General features: G+C 33.7%; 1 protein-coding gene and 1 pseudogene across 11 annotated transcripts in view; one reads left to right on the top strand and one right to left on the bottom strand.

The window, feature by feature from the left end:
• The window catches only part of LOC105496640 (protocadherin related 15), a 1,825,405-nt gene that overhangs the window by 743,763 nt on the left and 1,059,329 nt on the right, over window positions 1–22,313 (bottom strand). The window lies entirely within an intron of this gene.
• The window catches only part of LOC112429332 (neurofilament medium polypeptide-like), a 71,324-nt pseudogene that overhangs the window by 24,365 nt on the left and 24,646 nt on the right, over window positions 1–22,313 (top strand).

Genomic DNA, 22,313 nt, shown 5'->3' on the forward strand with positions numbered 1-22,313 from the left:
TAACCATAAAATCAAACCAATCCTTGGGTTGCCAAAATTTATTACAAATACCAACCAGCTCCTTCCAGTGCTGGACTGTGATGAAGCATGTAGTTTAATCAGTAATTAGTAAAATTGCATTCAGTCTCTAATTGCATTTTATATGGCAAACAGAAAAACTGGCCAGATAAACAAAACTCTTAAGTTCTTCTATTTGGCAAAACTAAGGAAGAAGCTTCCTACTGCTCCTGAAAAAATACCCAGGGATTATTTGTAGAAACTATTTTCTATTAATCTTTGTAGAAATAAAGTTGAGAAAGGAAACAGGGAACAGATGATGTACATGTAATACTTGTCTCAAAAATCTTACAGTGGGTAATCTTTTGATGTTTCTGCATTATATTCTCTACCCTTCACCTGATTACCTCTGAATGTCACCAAAACTGTACAATAAATTTTAATCATACAAGGAAGGTATTTGGGACAATCATAAGTCTTTGAGTAGATTCTAAAGACCAGTGTTAGGTTTGCAAAACAAAAGTCTATTGGGTGTGGCCAACAAATTATACAAAAAAATTGTTATCTTTGTAAATTTAGATACTATACTTTCAGAATAGTGCCCAATATTACTCATGGATGATTTGGGCACATTTCCCCCTCAAACCCTAGAAAAAGAGAACTCTAGATAATTTCTTTCAAGAAAGAGAAAAACAGGGCGTCATTTTGAGATATAGAACATTACTCATATCTAATTCTGAGTAGTTTTCTCCTGTCTTTAAACCATACTATCTATGCTTCAGCTATTATCAGGAACACTGAACAATTTCAGTGAGGCCATAGAAATCATCACCTGGAGATTTTATAACACTGAGGAGGTGGTACTTCAAAATATAGCAGTATGAGAAATAATATTGGCCTCTCAGGATGAAACATGAGGCATTTTATAGGAGGAAAGTTTACTCACATTCCTATAGTTCTATTTTTATTTTACTAAGAAAATATGGGAAATGTTTTAATAATTACAAGACAAGGTGATAAATCTAGTATCCCCACATCTGATCATTAAAGCTTTTTGGTTTGGTCATGGGTTCTATTGTATTGCTTTAATTTGGGTATTTTTGGCTTTTGGCTTAGAATATAAAATATTTCTGTTAGTATTTGTCTGTGATTCAGTATTCAAATATTGGGTTTTCAGAATGAAAAATGTTTCTATGTAGCCACTCTGATATGACAAGAAATGATCATGCAGTCAAAACGAACAAACAAACATAAAAACCTAACCTATATGATAGTTGAAATGATCCCACCAGAAATCTGATATGCAGTCATGACCCTGAAGATGGTAGTATTGATCTTGATTGATTATTTGTGCAGAAGATTATTATCTATCCTCCAGCTTAGGTTGAAAATTTATAAGAGAGTTCTGAGAAATAAGAAACCACCTATGTTAACAAAACTTTTTATCATTTGCTTCGAAAATATTTTCTATGAAAGGATAAAACCATAAGCCAACTAATTTTATTTTCTTCAGGAAATTTTCACAGGTCAATTTATTAGAGACACCATTCTGCCCATATGAATAAATAATTTATCAAACAACAGTTTACTTATCAAGGCTGCTTGTTTCCAGACGCATCTCACTCTGCCCACTAGTCTTAAATTACTATATCATAAACTCTGTATAATCTCAGTTAATTCCATACCTAAATGACTCAGTTTAAATCACTTTATCACAATCCCCAAAGACCTTAAGTACCTCAGTTTAGACTTTCCTGTTCTGAAACATTGCTATATCATTGTCAAGGTGATGTTTACTCTTGTTCTAAAACATTTAGATTTTATTAGTACATTATCATTCTCAGACTGAACAGTTTAATTGTAGTTATTGTTATTTCTTCTATTACTATTAATACTACTATTTTGGTATTTCTCCATCATTTACTGTTGTGGGAAAATGTGAGAAGTATAACTGTATATATTTCATTCACCAAAACTAGAATAATTGTCTCTTTTATACCTTTCCAAAGACCCTACTTTTATTTTTAAAAAATAGTTTATAAACTATTTTGTATACATGTTTGTTTCTATCTGCTTATTTAGTTTACTTTTTTCCTTTTATTCTTTACCATCTAAGTACTCAATTCAAATAAGATACAGGGATAAGGTCAGTTTCTGATAGCCAAAGAATAGCAATAGGTTTGGCACAAGAATTGCCCAAGTTTCTCATGAATTTGACTCTAAGAAATTGTGAAATCTCACGGAAGACATACAAAGGCCTCGGCATCCCAATTTTCCCTTAACTCACTTTTATCTTTTATTTTATCATATGTATGCTATGTGAGAATTATGATAATTAAAATATGTAACATATGAGAATTAAAATATATAATAAGGATAGAGCTTACAACACCTGGCATATCCTAAGTGCTCAATAATAATCCTTATTACTTTGTAATGCTCCTGTGAGTCTGAAAAATAATGTATTTAAGGCTCCTAGTAGGTACTCTTTTGACAGGAACTATTGATCTTGTTATTGATAGTAATATAGCTTGGAACCCAGGTGGATCAACATCCTCTGTATAAATGAAACCACCTATTTACAAAGTATTCCACAATAATTCAGTGTTGCGTCTTCAGCAAGAACAAGCCCTATGTCTGAAAATGTAAGTGCAAGGCATTGAGTATGTGTTCGTGTATGTGGTCTGATTATTGCTCTGAAGATAACAACTACTGAGACCATATATTCTGAATCCTCTTACAGGAATAAAGTATATGATTAATTTTTTTTTTCTGTCTATAGCTTGCAATGACGGAAAAAATGTTCATTTGTTCTCACAATAAATGCCCTCCAAGACCACAAATGAGAAATACACTTTACATGTGCATACCTTAATGATGACCTCCTCTTGAAAAGAAAACAAGCATGCTTTAGACAGAGTTAGCTTCTCACTGTAGAGATGATTGGCTTAAATGAGAATTCTGTCTTTGCTCTAATAAGTTAATTCAACAGCATAATTTGTCTTATAGTAAAAAAAAAAAAAAAAAAAAAGTTGTTTGCCCCCTTGCCCCATGGTGTTAAGGCAATTTAAATTAATTCCATGAGCAAAGTTTTGTCACTCTATACAATGATACAGTGTATCCCCTTATTTATGTCATAATGTCTATTGGGAAAAGAGATCAACTTAGGTGACTCAATTTCTTGTCTCTAAAGGAGTTTGTCATTGTATTTGAGCTGGACATTTGTTGCCTTGAGCTTTTAGAATTTAGGCTGATTCATCACATGAACTTGTTGTAGAAATGACCTTCTCTAGGCTTCTGCTTTAGTTTTTATGTGAATGGTCCTAATGTTCGTGTATATAAGATTTTGTGCACATCATGACCTTAGGGTTAATCTACATCAGGAAACACTTAAATTACCATAATAATTTTCTCTCCAAATTCTTTTTTTTTTTTTTTTTTTTTTTTTTTTTTTTTTTTTTTGAGACGGAGTCTCACGCTGTTGCCCAGGCTGGAGTGCAGTGGCGCGATCTCGGCTCACTGCAAGCTCCGCCTCCCGGGTTCCCGACATTCTCCTGCCTCAGCCTCCTGAGTAGCTGGGACTACAGGCGCCTGCCACCGCGCCCGGCTAATTTTTTGTATTTTTAGTAGAGACGGGGTTTCACTGTGGTCTCGATCTCCTGACCTTGTGATCCGCCCGCCTCGGCCTCCCAAAGTGCTGGGGTTACAGGCTTGAGCCACCGCGCCCGGCCTCTCCAAATTCTTAAGTATGATTAATGTTGTTTATGTATTGGCCTCCATAGAGATTTCTAAAAGTGAGTGTTCCTGAGTGCTTTGGATGATAGTTTGTAAGCATATAGGCATGAAGTTATTTAAAATCATTGCATAATGTTGCAATATATCAAATTATTTTCCTCTTGAGGAATATTTAGATTATTTTTTGTCACTCACTAAAAGAATGCTACAAGGAATTATTTTTATATACAACATTTGTGACCATATAAAGGCAGCTGCCTAGATTTGGAATTTTTTTATATAAAAAATGTATAGATACACATTTTTGTTAAAAGCTTCTAATTTCTCCTTTCAAAATAATGTGTATATTTAAGTTTTCAATAATCATGTATAAAGACATCACCTGTATTTTCACAAGTTTAATTGAAAATAACTGCTTGCATTATAGTTTTTTCTTTCTATGTTATAAAATAAAACTTGCTCTAATTTATGCATAGAAATAACATACCTTACACATTTACTTAAAAGTTTTAAATGTTAGGATATAATGAAAACCACCACATTCTTTTTTATTTCCCAAAAAGCAAAGGATGTTAAGTTTTGCAAAATTGATTCACATGAGCTAACATTAAAACCACTGGATGGGTTGTCTATGTGTCCTTGCCAAATAGTAACTTTATTAGAAAATCTCTAAGTCTATTACCTTCTGTAAAGTGATTTTGAATAAGCATCTGTGTAAAAATTGTTTTCTTTTTCACTGGATTAGAAACTCTGATAATGTGAACACAGTAAATGAACTTAAAGAAATAGTCAAGAGTAAAAAGATATGAAAAAATCACTTTAAAAAATAAGTTGGCAAGTCAAGTTCTATGGAACAATTAAAAGATACTTAAACATCTTAAGTAAAATCTAAACATGCCTGTTATGATACATCCCTAGGAAGTTTATTTTCATAATGTTTGATGTGATTTTAAGGTCATAATTTAAGAGAAAATAAAAAAGGCCATGAAAGGGATTTTCCAGATGAGGCTTCCAGTTGAAAATATTTGTATATAAAATGTTAATCGTAGAAATACAATCCAATAATGAACAAAGTTCAAAAACAAGTAAGCCCTGAAGCAAAACAAGGCAAGATATATAATATATATCAATAAAACTAAAACGTTTGCAAACTTTGGTGGGAAAGACTATTTTAGTTAAGCAGGGACTTCTGGCTTAAGGAAAGAAAGCAACTTGTCAGATTTAATCAAATTCATGGGAATCAACAGAATTGTTTTCTTTTGTTGGTTTCCCCAGATTTATGTACCAATAAGCAGTGGTGATAACTTAGATGAAAGGAATTGGTGGAAGGAGAAAGGTCTCTTCAAAATAGGATATTATCTTACTTCCTAGGTTTCATAATCTCTAATAATCCACTCCTAATTTAATTTGAAAAATGTCACTGTTCATTTTATGCAAGAAATTAAATCAAAATATATAACTGGTCTGATATTTGTTTCCAAGCATTTGTCAGTCTTTAGTCAAAAACTGATTAAAATGAAAAAAAACCTTAATTCTGATTTACAAAATGAAAACTATCAAGAGTAATTTTTAAAAATTTTTTTTGTTTTTAGTAGAGATGGGGTTTCAACACATTAGCCATGATGGTCTCGATCTCCTGACCTCATGATCCACCCGCCTCAGCCTCCCAAACTGCTGGGATTACAGATGTGAGCCACCGCGCCCGACTTTTTTCTTTTTTTCTTTCTTTTTTTGAGACTGAATCTCCCTCTATTGCCCAGGCTGGAGTGCAGTAGTGTGATCTTGATTCACTGCAACCTCTGCCTCCCAGGTTCAAGCGATTCTCCTGCCTCACCCTCCTGAGTAGCTGTGAATACAGGCGCCTGCCACCATACCCAGCTAATTTTGGTATTTTTAGTAGAGATGAGGTTTCACCATATTTGCCACGCTGGTCTCAAACTCCTGACCTCAAGTGATTCTCCTGCCTCGAACTCCCAAAGTGCTGGGATTACAAGCATGAGCCACCACGCCTGGCCTATCAATGGTAATATCTTATTGCAGTATGTAAAGATTGTATAATTCCATTGGATCTTGAAAGGTTGGTAAGAATTCACTGAAATGAGTAAGAATGGAATTCAGCAACTCAATATTGAACACCAAAAAATTGGAAGAGAAGACAATACATTGTACATAATGAAGCCAATGACAAGCTAATTATTCCTTTTATGAAAGGTCTTTCATGGCGTACAAAGTCATGTGATACACAGCAGCATACCTCATCTCTTGTATATGAAATTAACTAGGAAAGTATGTTTTTCAAAATGGGTATGAAGACATTAGTTTCACAATATACTTGTATATAATACCTAGATACACATACACATAACACATGCAATTATACATAGCACCTGCTTCATATATATGTAGATATATGAAGTCTCACTTTTATTCTCTCTCTCGATATGTAGACAGAAAGAGAGAGAGGGAGAGTTTCATATATGGAGAGCCGTATATTATAACTCTTTATATATAACTCTGAATGATTGAAACCAAATCATTTCTGGTTCAAAAACATACAAGTAAGGGCCCCTTTTGTCAGTTCAGATAGGTCAATATTATACTCACCTCTCTATATGAACTTGTCTATATGACCTGTGTCTATGAATTTCAGAAAAGTGATAACATGAACTCTAATGTTTGTTGGACTTGACCTTTTAGGAGCAATACAGAACCCTATTACATGTTTATTGACTCATGTATAGGAGATAAAAGATAGTGAATTCTTAGCAGACTTCAAACTAACTTTTGAGCTTGAAGGTACTTAATAAAATTTGTAAATGATAAAATAAACAAAAAAAGTGCTACCAAGGTGGATTTTAAAAACAATTTACATTTTGCTTATCATTTTGATCCTCCTCTTATGATCTGTATATTTGAAAAATAAATACATCTATATTATTGCCCAGGTTTTGAAATAAGCCCAGTTACTAATAATGCCACAAGCTAAGACTGAGTCTACTGTTACCATAAAGCCACAGATTAGCAATCCAAGATCCTGGGGTACTTTGGCTTTTTTAGCACTTTTCCTCTGGTGGGTTTGTTCTTGCATTTGAACAAAACTATGCATTTACATGAGTAATTGCCTAAGCATCTGAACTTGCCAAGTATCACTGAGAACAGACCCAAATTATAATTAACTCAAAGTACAGTGTTAACTTTTTCAGCCAAAGAAAATACATAGACCATAAGATATTAGTCTCAAATAAGTTATTTGCTCTGCCAGCAAAGGAGTAACATATTAATCAAAGAGTACAGACAAAGATTCAGACAAAGGTTCTCTACAAATAATTGTGGCAAGATGTCATTACATCAATGGAATGTAGCTCAATTAACAATATCCTTTAAAGGACATCAGCTTGCCCTACCAAGAGAAGGTACCTATTAAATTGTCGCTCCAGCTTGAGGTTTGATAATGTGGCAGCTATAGGATCCATTTCCTGTTCTAGTTGTGTGTATTGTGGTAATAAGAAAAGCAACAGAGCCCTACCATAACCAAATACTTTTAAAAATACAACCTCACCCTAAGAAATTAAGTAAAAAATAGATCTTGTTCCTCTGGTCAGTGTTGAAGAAAAAAACAAATATTCGACTGGTTGCCTCACAGGGGAAAAAAAATAATAGTACATAAAAGCAAAGCAAAACAAACAAAAACCCTTAATGAGGTTAGTTGACTTGTTCTCAAGAACACAGAGGAACATGGAGGAGAGGCAAGACTGTTGCCTAGTTCTAAATTAATTAGTTACAAAGAATTACCCCCAATTAAACACTAACTCACTGTACTTCTTGTAGATTCTTTGTTTTTATTTCCCACATGATATTGAATCCACCAAAATTATCATCAAAATTTTAAAGCTTGATAAATTATTTTGTCTATCCACTTCGAATGATTATATATCAGACAAGATCCCTAGCAACGTACCAAAATGAATTACATATTTGGATATGAAAGAACTAGTATGTCTAATTTAAGGCAAAGGTGGAGTTTGCAATACTTCATTGAGAGGATTCAGAAGTATGGCTAAATAGGAATTAAAGTCAGCATAACTTTTACATGAACAGAATTGTATTAAAACTGTGCCATATTATGAGTAGCAGAAAGTATTTGGAAAGCTGTTTCCATGTTTGCCTTTAGTGTAGTAGATAAAGCCTGTCTCGAATAAAATGTTCAGTCTAAAATGACAGTAAATTTTTTCTTACAATGATTCATTTTAGAAAAATCTATAATCCAATTTACTACTTGAATGTACATGGTTGCATATAAATGATGTGGCTCCCGGTGTGAGTTAGGTGGCAAATTAGAAAAAGTCTTATTTTTATTGTTGTTTAGTGAGAAAGCCAGGTATCAATATAACTCAGAGAAATATTCCCTACATCTTAGAGTGAGATTAATAAATATCTTTGTTATCAATAAAATGGGAATATAATTCTATCTCTTTGTACTATTATAAAGATTAAGTGGAAAAATTTATGGGAAATCCTTAGTATAAAACTGAGTACCCTCAAAAAAACACTCTATAAATTATTGTTTATTTCTATATGATTTTGTCATTTATCAATACATATTACATTTTCAAAAATATAAAAATACCACATTCTTGGAAAAAAATGGACATTTAAGAGTGAGAATATGTCACTTTCTCTTCAGCAATGTCAAGAGAAAGGAAATTTTAAACAGAAAACTTTTGATGTCTATTCCTATAACACAAGTGGATGCATTGAGCTAGCAAAATCAGATGAACCCAAACCATTATAAGCAATAAACTCATTTCGTTCACTTGGATTCTAATCACATCTTTAGAACTGAAATTTGGCTTCCAACTTCCATGTTCCTACAAGGAGAAAATGTACTACCTAATATTCAAACATTCCAGTACCTTTCCTTTGTCAATTATATTTCTTATTATAAATCAACAAATTTGCATGTCATCCCATAGTTGTCTTGCATGAGTTTGGTTATTGTGATCCCTTCTCCTGACTCCAATTACATCCAGCTACGGAGACAAAATATAAATTTCTTGATCTGTGAATCAACCTCTGGTCCTTGATTTCTCCAGACAAGTGTTTCTACCCACTGAGGCCTGACCTTAACAGCTAGACAGTCTCTTTAGGCAGCACTTATAGCCAGTCTATTTCTAATTACTGCACTCTATTTATAGGTTGAAAACTTTTTAAATAGAAACTAGATATCAACAGGGCTGCCTAGGGTATTTCCAAATGATTAAGACAATGAGGATGATGATGATGACAACAATGGGAGAGAAAATTGTCTGGAAAGAGCATGCTGTTACTTTCTGGAATGATGAAAATATTTTATTCCTTGTTTGGGGTGGTATTTACCTAGCTGTTTGCAGTTGTCAAAACTCATTAAATTAAAAACTTAATTTATTGCATTTTCTTTTACGCAAATTATATCTCAATAAGTTCAGGAAGCAGAAATATCTATGAAATTTCTTCTTCTTAAACAAAATGGAGGGCCGGGCGCAGTGGCTCACTCCTGTAATCCTAGCACTTTGGGAAGCCAAGGCGGGTGGATCACCGGAGGTTGGGAGTTTGAGACCAGCCTGACCAACGTGGAGAAACCCCATCTCTACTAAAAGTACAAAATTAGCCAGGTGTGGTGGAGCACACCTGTAATCCCAGCAACTTGGGAGGCTGAGGCAGTAGAATCGTTTGAACCTGGGAGGCGGACTTTGCAGTGAACTGAAATGGCGCCGTTTCACTCCAGCCTGGGCAACAAGAGTGAAACTCCGTCTCAATCAACAAATCAATCAATCAATAAAATGGATTGTGAAGATTTGAATATGGACTATTCAATTTGTGGTATAGTTTTTTGTCATATTTAAAGAATTTTCTTCACAGAGAAGCTTTAGGTTTATAAAAAAATTGGGACGAAGGTATAGATATTTTCTATATACTCCTGTCCCCACCCATGCATAACTTTTATTATCCGCATCCTTCACCAAAGTGGTGCATTTGTTACAATTGATTAACCTTCATTCACACATCATTATCACTCAAATACTAGTTTATGTAGGGTTTATTCTTTGTGTTTTACACTCTGTGGCTTTGACTAAATGTATAATGAGATGTTTCTATCATTATAGTATCATACAGACTTATTTTCACTGACCAAAAAAATCTTCTGTTCTCTGCCGATTCTTTTCTCCCTCCCCACAACCCCCTGACAATCACTGGTGTTTTCACTTTCTCTATAGTTTTGCCTTTCACAGAATGTCAAATAGGTGAAATCATAGAGTATATAGCCTTGTCATATTGCCTTTTTCCATGAATTTACAGCTTTTTCATGTCTTTTCAAGGCTTGATAGTACACTTACTTTTAGCACTGAGTAATAGTCCATTGTCCGAAGGTACCACAGTTTGTTTATCCAGTCACTTACTGAAGAACCTCTTGGTTGCTCCCTCCCAAGTTTTGAAAATTGTGAATAAAGATGCTATAAACATCTATGTGCAGATGGATGCTTTCAGCTTCTCTGAGTAAATACCAAGGAGAATGACTGCCGGATTTTATAGTAAAAACATTTTTGGTTTTGTAAGAAACTTCAGATTGTCTTCCAAAAGCGCTGTATCATTTTGCAGTCCCTAGCAATGAGTGAGAGTTCTTCTTGCTCCACATGTTCACCAGCATTTAGTGCCATCGGGATTTAGAAGTTTGGTCATTCTAATAGGTGTGTAGTATTATCTCATTATTATTTAAATTTACATTCCCTTGATAACATCTGATGTGGGACATCTTTTCATGTGCTTATTTGCTCTCTGTATATCTTCTTTGGTTAGGTGCCTGATATGGTTTTTGGCCCATTTTTAAAATGAGCAGTTTGTTTTCTTATTGTTAACTTTTAACAGTTCTTTGTATATTTTGGATAGCAGTCCTTTATCAGATGTGTCTTTTGTGAATATTTTCTCCCAATTTGTAGCTTGTCTTCTCATTCATTTGACATTGTCTTTCTCAGGGAAGAAGTTTTAAATTTCAGTTAAGTTCAGATTATCATTTTTGTTATGAATCCTACTTTTGATGATGTATCTAAAAAGTCATTGCCATACCCAAGGTCATCTAGGTATAATTGTTTTTAATAGAAATAATATTTTTGAAAAAGAAATATAGTTAAATTATATCATTTCACATTTTTATCAATGCTTTTAACTTTTCCAAACCATTACGAAATGGTTATATTTTTATTGTGTTATAAAATCAAATCATAATTAAGCTTTTCAAATGCAAAGATAAAAATGAAATAGCATAACCTTTTGAATCTAATTTAATAGTTCAAGATCTCTGTGCTCTATGTTCAAGCATTATAATGTTAAAACTGCTGTCTTACTATCTGCAGAATTTTCTAATTAGCTTGAAGAGATTTTTACACTTTACCTATAAATATATTTTGAGAGGGAGCGATAATAAAATCAAAATAGGTCAAGATATCTAAGTAACTTTATTGAGATGTCAAGTGGCATCCAGCAGAAGGTGAAGAAGTCACAGAATTACATCATAGAAGGCCTTCCTGCTGTGCTATTTCCTTCAACAGAAAAAGCAGCTTTCATCCTGTAAGGCTTCCAGCATCCGCTGAAACTACTTTGAGTAATTCAATCTTGCAAAAATTATTTCTGCTACATACACTTATCTAACACATAAGTATACTTTGTGGCGGGTGCCTGTAGTCCCAGCTACTCGGGAGGCTGAGGCAGGAGAATGGCGTGAACCCGGGAGGCGGAGCTTGCAGTGAGCTGAGATCCGGCCACTGCACTCCAGCCTGGGTGACAGAGCAAGACTCTGTCTCAAAAAAAAAAAAAAAAAAAAAAAAAAAAAAAAAAAAAAATACCTTGGGCCCACTTGGAAAACTAAATTATATTTAATAAGGAGATCAATTTTGTATACCTTGGCTTATTGTGCTCTATTTAAAAATATATTTTCAAAACATAGCTCTTTTTTTTTCCCCCTGTTATTCACTTGGCTTCAGTCATTTTGCTGCAATTAAACATGATAAGTACTTTCCCATGTTAGTAAGGCCTGTAAATTTTCTTCTGCCTGAAATGGCTCCTCTTCCAGATGCCTACATGGCATAGGGCCTCCTTTAGTTCCTGTCTTCACTCGTGTACTGCATCACTTTCTCCAAGAAATCTACCTCACCACTGTCTAAAGTAGCCCACCACCCATTCCCTCACATTTTACCCCCTCCCTTTTTGTATATAATATATATCACTACCTGATATATTACATCTTCATTTGTTTATTCAATAAATGGACTTTGTAGACTTTTAAAAATCTGTAAAATATAGTCTTCAACAAACAGTATGTTTTATTTCTTTTTTATTGTGGTATGATTTATATTCAGTGAATTGCATTGTCTTAAATATTACTGTTCAACAGTTCTGATGAATGGATACACCAGTGAAACCTGCTACACTGAGAGGACAAAGAGCACATATACTTCTCTTCCCCAACCACTATCTACCCCACCCTTCCCATAAAGGAATACAGGTAGCCTGATTTATTTCACTATAGTTTATCTGTTATAGAACTTCATATAAATGAAATAATACAGTATATCAAGTTTATGCTACATGTATATTATCAAATGGTACCTTTTTCTATTTTAAATATATGGAATAGCAAATATGGAAATATTTTTAAACTTATCATCATCATTTTAAATTATAAACTCAATCACCAATAAAAATTTAGATCTTAGTAAACCTCACAAACCAATTTGTAAAAAATTTTTGATTGCCATTTTGTAGTCTATATGATTTATTTTTTAAATGTGGGAAACAGATTCAAAACCTAGTTTCAATGAATAATCTATAAAAAATTGCTCTAATATAATGTTAAATTATTTATTTTGGAACAATCATAATGTTTGCAGAGATTATAGAACTTTAGCACAATATCCTGATATTTAAAAAATAAAAGAAAAAAAAACAAACCCCAAAAAACTAAAAAACTATATATGCTAATATAGAGTCAATACATATTTGGATAATTTGTTATTACTATTGAACTTTTTATAAAGTTAAAGTATATATACGAAAACAGAATTTACTAAACCTATACTGTGAAGAAAATACGTAAAACAATATTCTTGTACAATAGGCCTTTCAATTATTGGTGGGTTTTAATCTCATTTTTTATTCAATCATGCTTGTTGCTTAATGGTCATAGAAATGTTCCTTTATCAATTTTCATGAGAAAGTTTTGCAGCAGCAATTTCCCTAGAATGAACGTGTCTTGCATGTTTGTAAAATAAGTGACTTCTTTTTCCAAAATGTTAAAATCATTAGTACGCAAAAGTCATTACTACATTAATTTAAAGTGTTACATTTCAGTAAGCATGTATTAAGGAAGTTGGTATTGGGATAAAATAATTGTGCCAAAGTAAATTCTTAATGGAGTCCATATGAGAAGAAATACAGTAATTGTTCTACTCCAAGGTTGGCTTTGGGGGATTTTTGAAACCAACTTAAAAATCTTGGATGATATTTCTATTCCCTGAGAACAAACAATATGCTGGCAAGAGTGGAATAAGGAAGCTTGAAAAAAAGAATGAGTTATTCTATGAAATAATCTGTCCTATACATCAGGATTCTTTTAGAGTTTCTCACACAAGACTTTAAGATACACAAAAATCTTACTTAAGATTTCTTGGAGTTGGTGTGGCCTCAGTACACATTGAAGTCAGAGATTATGTTGGGTTCTAACAACTCAGCGTTTTTAGATAAGATCTAGAGTTAAAAGCTATAAATCCGACCTCTAGAGGAGGGTTACATTGGCCTAAATTTTCATACAGAATAGACTGTCTTTGCCAATCCAATTAGGGGTGTGTGTGTGTGTGTGTGTGTGTGTGTGTGTGTGTGTGTTTGTGTGAATGAGTTTATCTCACTGTCTCGGGAGTGTGTAATTGTATGATAGGTGGAAATTCATAGGAGAATGGATCAACTACAAGTGGTCATGGGTAGTGCCATGTAGAACCATACTGGAGCCTAAGGCAAAAGGAAAGTGTCTGAGGCTGTATACATGACTTCCTGTGCTTTTTAATGGTTATTTTTTCCAGAACATAAAAGTAGTTTTAAAAAATAATGAAAACCTGAAAAGTAGAGTATTGAAACATATGATCTAGTTTTTAGGTATAAATATCTCATTTATACCAAAACCTGAATATATTATAATATTTTCAAAACGTACTCTTTCGCTTACTCATTTTTAATTGAGAGAATTGCTATGTTTGACAATTTCTCTTGACAAAGGTCTTAATGTTTATTTAAATTCAACTTACTGATCCTATCTTTTAGATTTTGATGAACTATTTCTTGTGAAATTTTCGCATTGGATCTCTATTTTTTAAAATACTGCATTGGAATATATTTATTCTATTATTAAGTTATATTAGCATTCCTTAAATTCTGCACCCAAAGAAAGTGCTTCACTTGGGTCATACTATTGTTTTTTTTCTTTTCTCTTTTGAGATGGAGTCTCGCTCTGTTGCCAGGCTGGAGTGCAGTGGCATGATCTTGGTTCACTGCAACCTTGGCCTCCAGGGTTCAGGCAAGTCTCCTGCCTCAGCCTTTTGAGTCACTAGGATGCAGGCATGTGCCACCACACCTGGCTATTTTTTTTTTTTTTTTTTTTGTATCTTTAGTAGAGACAGGGTTTCACTGTGTTGGTCAGGATGGTCTTGAGCTCCTGACCTCGTGATCCACCCGCCTCCGCCTCCCAAAGTGCTGGGATTACAGGTGTGAGCCACTGTGCCAGGCCTTACTTGCACCATTCTAATTGCAGCCCTGATGATGAATACTTAGGTTTGACCTTGGATTGTGTGTATCCAAAGTGAGGCAAAAACCACCAGAAATGAAATCAAAGAACTGAGAACCTGATGCCCTAAAATAGATTTTCCATGTAGACAGCAAAGGCACAACGATTATAAGAGGAACTGATGTAGAGAGGAGGTTCTTGAGCCAGAAATTTGAATGAGGAGAGACTACTGGGAAGACAGGAGATGCAAGCAACAACAAAGTTTTGTGGTACCTGGGGCTTAAAAGAGCAGAGATCTTAGCAAATGAGAAGACACTAGTCCCACCCTCTTGCTCTGAGGTGCTGAACTATGAGATAATAGACAAAATTTGAAAAAAAAGCTGCAAAGAAATGGTTTTCTGGAGAAAAGCATGAATGTCGTAAATCTAATGGGCTTTCTGTTCAGTATTTTATTATCTGGTAAATCTCATCATTAGAAGCATTGCAGAAAATTAGTATATTACCTTCACAATACCCGCATTAGAACACAATTGTAACACCTGAAAAGGCAATGTACTAACCCATGAGGACTCACTTAACTCATCACAATGGTTTAGTGAGATATATTGAGCTTAAAACACATGCTGGAATTGAAAAAAAAAATGAAAACCCTGAAAAATAAGCTCTTCAAAGGTTTAGAAATGAAATGGGAGTGATGAATAGCTAGGTATAAGGACATGGGAGTATACGTGATGCCAAATGAGAAGGTATCATTGTACTGAATACATACTTCGCCTTTTTCACATTTCAACTATTTTTAGTAACTTAAAAGAAGCTTTTGTTTTAGCTTAGACAGAAACTCTTAGGCTTTGGACCCATGTTCCAATTCTTTACATCAGAAGTTGTGAAAATTTCTAGAGGGAACAATGGAAGGACTTCTCAGAAGGTTGGAAAATGGATGATGTGAGTTAAAGAACAGTTGTTAATCACAAAAATTGTAGATGAGACCTGCCTGATTGCAAATAGTTTCTAAAACCATATTTGGAGATTTGGATAATTTATTTGCACTCCTAAAACCTCTGTTTCTTCATCAATAATTGGGCATAATGATACTACTCAGGTTTCTCTTGAGAATTAGATGACTGAATATTGTGTTTGTCATGTAGGATGGTACAGTAAATTTTACACCTGCCTACATGACAAATATGGTATAATTTATAATTAATAAATAGACTTTTATAACTAATTTACTGACAATTACTTATTGAGTACCTGCTATGTGTTAGGGTAAAGCAATTCAAGAATCTAACTGAACTCTTGATATTTGTGGCTTTTACATTCTAGCAGGTGTGCTATAATGAGTGATATTATTTATAACATCAAACACTAGGAGAATCACAGAGACTTGACTCCACCTCGAGTTCGCCTTCTAGAAACAGAAGAATAGCATGAATCCTAATTTTCACCAAGTAGATGAAGATACTCATTTTGATACTTTAAGAAATTTCCAAATGCAGTAATTTGAAAGGAAAACGAAGAGAGGATTGAAAGAATTGTCATTCCCTGTGCAAATATTTAATCTTGTCAAGTTCTCTTTAAATTTGAGTGGAGGCAAATTCCTGGAGATCAAGCACCTGACCTATGAAAATGTATTAAATGTGTTTTGATGATAATTTCAGTGATCAAAGAGGGCATTTCCAAATGGAATCCATTACACTGCTTCAAGTATTATTACAATGAGTTCTGGTTTCTTCACTAGATTAATAGATTAATAAGTTTTATTATCTTGCTTGTAGAAAGCATTGAAAATTCCCAAGGAAGAAAAAACGAGTTCAACAGATAACCAGAAAAGTAAAAGAGAAAAAGGATAATTCACTTCTCTATTGTAATTTATGTGTTCCTGTATGTGGGATTAGACACAGTAAAGCTAAAAGAGGCAACTTAAAGCTCAGTCTAGGTGCTAATTTTGTATCCTTGAGGAAATCACATACCCTTTCAAGTTTTAATTATTCATCTGCAAATCCAAGATTATAAAATGACCTCATATTCTAGTTGACAATGTTTTTATATCAATATTTTATGTATTTACTTTTTCCTCATACTATCCGCCTCGCTTATCCTTTATATGTAAAGTTTACATATCAATTTATACATGCATATATACAATTTTTCTATCAGTTTTAGGAGTGGATAAATGACGTCTTTGACCCAAATTCTTGCCAAATCTCATTCCAAGAGTAGTATTGCCTATTGTACTCAAAATGTAAAATATCATAGCATTAGTTTAGTTAAAAAAAAAAAAAAAGTCTTGTTTCTCCTTTATATTTCTTGATGTTTTCATAATTTTAATAAAAACACTCAACCAAAGTGCTGAGGCTCAAAATAAGGTATTTTTTAATTTATTCTGTCCTCTACAAACACATACACATAAATTTAGGAGGAAAGTAAGATTACATAGCATCAATTTGGTGCTAATGAAAATGAAACCAGTATTGATATTTTCTAAATCTAATAATGCATGCATTTTGAATAGTTTTCTTAGACTCATTTCCCTTGAAGGTGAATTCAGATTCTTTAGGCATTTTCCCAAAAATAGTTTTTAACTCTCTGCCTTGTAGTGAAATTTTCCAGATTGAAAAGCCATGTAGAGTACACTGCAAACAATTTTACAGCCTTCATTAATATATAGGTCAATGTCTAGGTCACATTAACTTCAGATTCTGGTAATTGCATGACTTACTCTATCCGCTCTGTGTTTGAATCCTAGATTACAGGAGGAAAACAGGGTCCTGCTAACACTAGCCTCAGTTACTGACAGCATCATCCTTTGTGCTGTCCCTATACCTTATCCTTAGTTAGTAAATAATCCTTTAAAAAAAAAAAAAAAGAAAGAAAGAAATTGGCCTGTTTTATTATTCCTTTTTTTGTCAGTTCTTTGATATAATATCCTAGATCAAATCTCATTATAACTAATTCCTAATATTAGCCAAGTTATTTTATTAAAAATAATGAAGACATAGAAAAAAATTGGTTTCCATGTTTGGTTATAATTTTAGAATATGAGATTACAAAGAAATTATATTGTACGCATGATGTTAGTAATAGGGTTTAACAATATATCTTGGGAAATAAAATATTTTCATCTATATAAGAACAATATCTAGATGCTTGTGTTTCTCTTAACCTTTTAAAGCTTCTTTTTAAATATATTGTTCTACTAGGCTTACTCTACAGTGCAGTTAGATTTATTGAAAATTTCTAATTTTCAATATCTGAAAGAAAAAAGAAAATGAAAAGAAATATCAAAACAAGACATGTATTTAGTAATAAACAAGTCAACTGCTTTCTTAAATCTAGAGTTATAAATTAGTTCTCAGACACTTCCACATAAGAGTTACATGACACTTACTAATTTTAACAGAAGGCTGGCCCTGAAGCAGTGACACATATTTTTGTGCCACAATTAATTCCAGACAACATTGATTTTAATGGGAATTGCTAGGGAGTAACTACAGTATTGCCCATGGTCATCAAAGTCACTACAGCATGTCTTCAGGAACTAGGCAGTCAATTCATCGCCCTGGCCAATGGCCAATTTGCAAGTTTGATACAAATATTTTACCTTGTTATTAAACAAACAAACAAGCTCTATTCTTCTAAGGAGTTGGTTTCATTTAAATTATCATTTATGTATGTATGTATGTATGTATGTATGTATCTATCTATCTACCTACCTACCTACCTACCTACCTATATCTTTTGCTGATGTAGAACTGCTGCTTTTCCAGTTGTATCCAAGTAAATTTCCATATCAATGCAATGATCCCTTTTGTACAGTTATGAGTTATAAGTTTTCTATAAAAATTAGCATTGGGATATGTAGACTACTCGTGTAGTTAGCGATTTAAGTTAAGACCAGAACTTGAAGAAATAAATATTAAATCAGAATGAAAATCAATGATCAGGTGACATCCTCCTTTAAAAGTGAGAATATGTCCCACAGAACACTAATCATTTAAAGATAACTTCCTATAAATGAAAGAGGAAGATGAATAAAGCCAAACACTGGTATGCTTCAGGGCAAGATCTTTGTATATATTCTACCTTGCATTTGTTTTCTGAAAATTCTCTTTATTCATGTCATGAAGTTATCAAAGAAAACAGTGATAAAGGGATCTCTGACTTCTGTGATTTTTTTTAAATGTAAGGAATTCAGTCAGACTCAGTCAGTCTAAAAAGATGCAAATTCTTGGGAATTGTATCCAGATCTGATAAAACGTTTGACACTGGTTAACACACTATGGTCCACATCATTGACTCTCACAGTTACAGTGTAGTAATACATCAGAATATTTGCCAAAAATGTCCAGTGATGTTAGTTCCATTAGTACTCAAAGTAAAAGAGTGCATCTATTCTCTCAAGTAATAGTGAATGTATAGTGTGTCAGACATTTGTGAAAAACTGCATTGGTAGTTCCACTCTTGCGGAATACACAATCTGTTAAAGATCAAGTTATTTTTTTACTGAAAGTCTTTATGCAAAGATGAAGAAAAATGTCTACATTGATGGCCAAACACCTAGGGGATTGAGATATAGTGAAGTGAGGATAAAAAGATGAGCACAGAATGCATAACTGAAAGACCTGAAGAAAATTTTAATTTCTTTTCTTTTTTTTTCTTTGAGACAGAGTCTCACTCTGTTGCCAGGCTGGAGTGCAGTGACATCTCAGCTCACTGCAACCTCTGCCTACTGGGTTCAAGTGATTCTCCTGTCTCAGCCTCCTGAGTAGCAGGAACTATAGGCGTGCACCACCACACCCAGCTAATTTTTTTTTGTAATTTTTAGTAGAGACGGGGTTTCACCATATTGGCCAGGATAGTCTCCATCGCCTGACCTTACGATCCACTTGCTTCGGCCTCCAAAAGTGCTGGGATTACAGACGCAAGCCACCGCGCCCGGCCGAAAATTTTAATTTCTTGACCCATATTCTTCAGTTCACTCTAAACTATGCTTTCAAGAATAATGTAAAAGCAAGTTAAAAATTCAGTGTCCGACTGTTCTCACATTAAGAAATCAGGGTTACGTTTGGTGAGAATACAGAAAAGGAAAAAATAAATAAATCAAGATTAATTGATCATATTAATTTCATGGTATCACTCCACAAAAACCCAGAATAATTAAATTAAAAATAAAAGTTCAAGGAGAAGCATTCCTACAAAAATTTCTCATGATAATTAATTTACTGGTTATGACCCTTACAAATGTCAGGAAACAGGTTAGATTCCTTACCTAATGTGCCCAGTAATAGTCCCTTTAAAAAACTGTCTCCTAGAGGCACTAGTCCTCCCTCAGAAGAACAGTAGGTGAAGGAATTCTCTGGTTTCTGGCCTTGAGACCAGTTCCTGTTTAAGCCTAAATAAAGAAATAAATAAATATTCCTCTTTCAAGAGGCATCTGGCAGTTCCCCTTATCCCTGATAAGTCCTTCTTAAGGATGAGTCCTGATGAGTCCTTCTTAAGACCATGCCAAATTAAGTTAATCAAAATAAAATTAAGATTAAATTGTGTAACTGATTCAAACATTGCCTTGGTTAATTTATATACATTTGAAAAGTTTAATACTTTTTCACAATGGTTAAGTTTTAATGCAAAATACAATTATCTATGTAGTGTTTTAAAATGTTGATTAACCTACTCCTTAGCCTTTTGGAAACACTTTTTAAATTTCTGGTGTAAATTCTGGCATGTATTTCTTCAAAAAATTCCTATAGGAAGTTTTTATGCCTTTCAAAGTTTGAGTGCCCCTAATCTTGGGCATACAAATCAGTCTTTCTTCTGATTAATGTGGCATTGTTGGTTTCCAGCTGCATCCATTTCCCTACAAAGGACACAAACTCATCCTTTTTTATGGCTGCATAGTATTCCATGGTGTATATGTGCCACATTTTATTAATCCAGTCTGTCACTGATGGACATTTGGGGTGATTCCAAGTCTTTGCTATTGTGCATAGTGCCGCAATAAACATATGTGTGCATGTGTCTTTATAGCAGCATGATTTATAATCCTTTGGGTATATACCCAGTAATGGGATGGCTGGGTCATATGGTACATCTAGTTCTAGATCCTTGAGGAATCGCCATACTGTTTTCCATAATGGTTGAACTAGTTTACAATCCCACCAACAGTGTAAAAGTGTTCCTATTTCTCCACATCCTCTCCAGCACCTGTTGTTTCCTGACTTTTTAATGATGGCCATTCTAACTGGTGTGAGATGGTATCTCATTGTGGTTTTGATTTGCATTTCTCTGATGGCCAGTGATGATGAGCATTTTTTCATGTGTCTGTGGCTGTATGAATGTCTTCTTTTGAGAAATGTCTGTTCATATCCTTTGCCCACTTTTTAATGGGGTTGTTTGTTTTTTTCTTGTAAATTTGTTTGAGTTCTTTGTAGGTTCTGGATATTAGCCCTTTGTCAGATGAGTAGATTGCAAAAATTTTCTCCCATTCTGTAGGTTGCCTGTTCACTCTGATGGTAGTTTCTTTTGCAGTACAGAAGCTCTTTAGTTTAATTAGATCCCATTTGTCAATTTTGGCTTTTGTTGCCATTGCTTTTGGTGTTTTAGACATGAAGTCCTTGCCCATGATCATTCTCAGCAAACTATCGCAAGAACAGAAAACCAAACACCGCATGTTCTCACTCATAGGTGGGAACTGAACAATGAGATCACTTGGACTCGGGAAGGGAAACATCACACACCGAGGCCTATCATGGTGGGGGGAGGGGGGAAGGATTGCATTGGGAGTTATACCTGATGTAAATGACGAGTTGATGGGTGCTGACGAGTTGATGGGTGCAGCACACCAACATGGCACAGGTATACATATGTAACAAACCTGCACATTATGCACATGTACCCTAGAACTTAAAGTATAATAATAATATTTAAAAAAAAGAAAAAGAAGAAAAAAAATGTGGCATTGTCCATCATTTTTATAAATATGAGTATCAAACCCTTATTGATAAAGAAACTGCTCATTATAACATTCTGACATTTGGAAAAATTAATTTAAAATTTTGTATTTTTAATACAAATTAATTCTTTCATAACTACTAACCTTATAGGAAAATGCTAAAGAGAATGATTTTAGCAGATTTTTGCAAGAACTCATATCCTAAGGTTTAAGAAATACCTACATGGTTTAAAATAGCAATAATAAACATAGCAATTTTAAAATAAGACACTATTTTGTTTAGGTCTTCCAAGTCAGTTAACTGGTATCAGTTTCATGGTCAGAATGACAAAAATATGTAATAAAAATGTGCAGCTCATTTAGCTGTTGAAGGCTAATGAACAATTAAAGTATTCCATAAGAATTTAATCTCATCCATTTTTTAGTACTATTTAAACTTGCTCCTTCTTTCCACAAAGTTTGAATGGCATAAATTATTTAAGCCATATACAAAGGGAACCCAATCAAGCTTGCAGGAGAATTCTTAGTAGAAATCTTGCAAGCCAGAAGTGATTACAGGCTTATTTTCAACACTCTAAAAGAACTTAAACTAATAATTTCATATTCCTCCAAACTTAGCTTTATAAGGAAGGGATAAATAAAATATTTTCTAGACAAGTAATTGACAAGGGAATATGTAATCACTAGACCAGCCTTACAAGGCAACCTCAGTGGAGTCCTAAACATGGAAAAGAAAGAACAATCTCTGCCACCATGAGAACACAATTAAAATACGTAGTCTGCAGACCCTATAAAACAACCATACAATAGAAACTACAAAGCAAC

Source organism: Macaca nemestrina, chromosome 9, assembly GCF_043159975.1.
Source record: "Macaca nemestrina isolate mMacNem1 chromosome 9, mMacNem.hap1, whole genome shotgun sequence".
Lineage (NCBI taxonomy): Eukaryota > Metazoa > Chordata > Mammalia > Primates > Cercopithecidae > Macaca > Macaca nemestrina.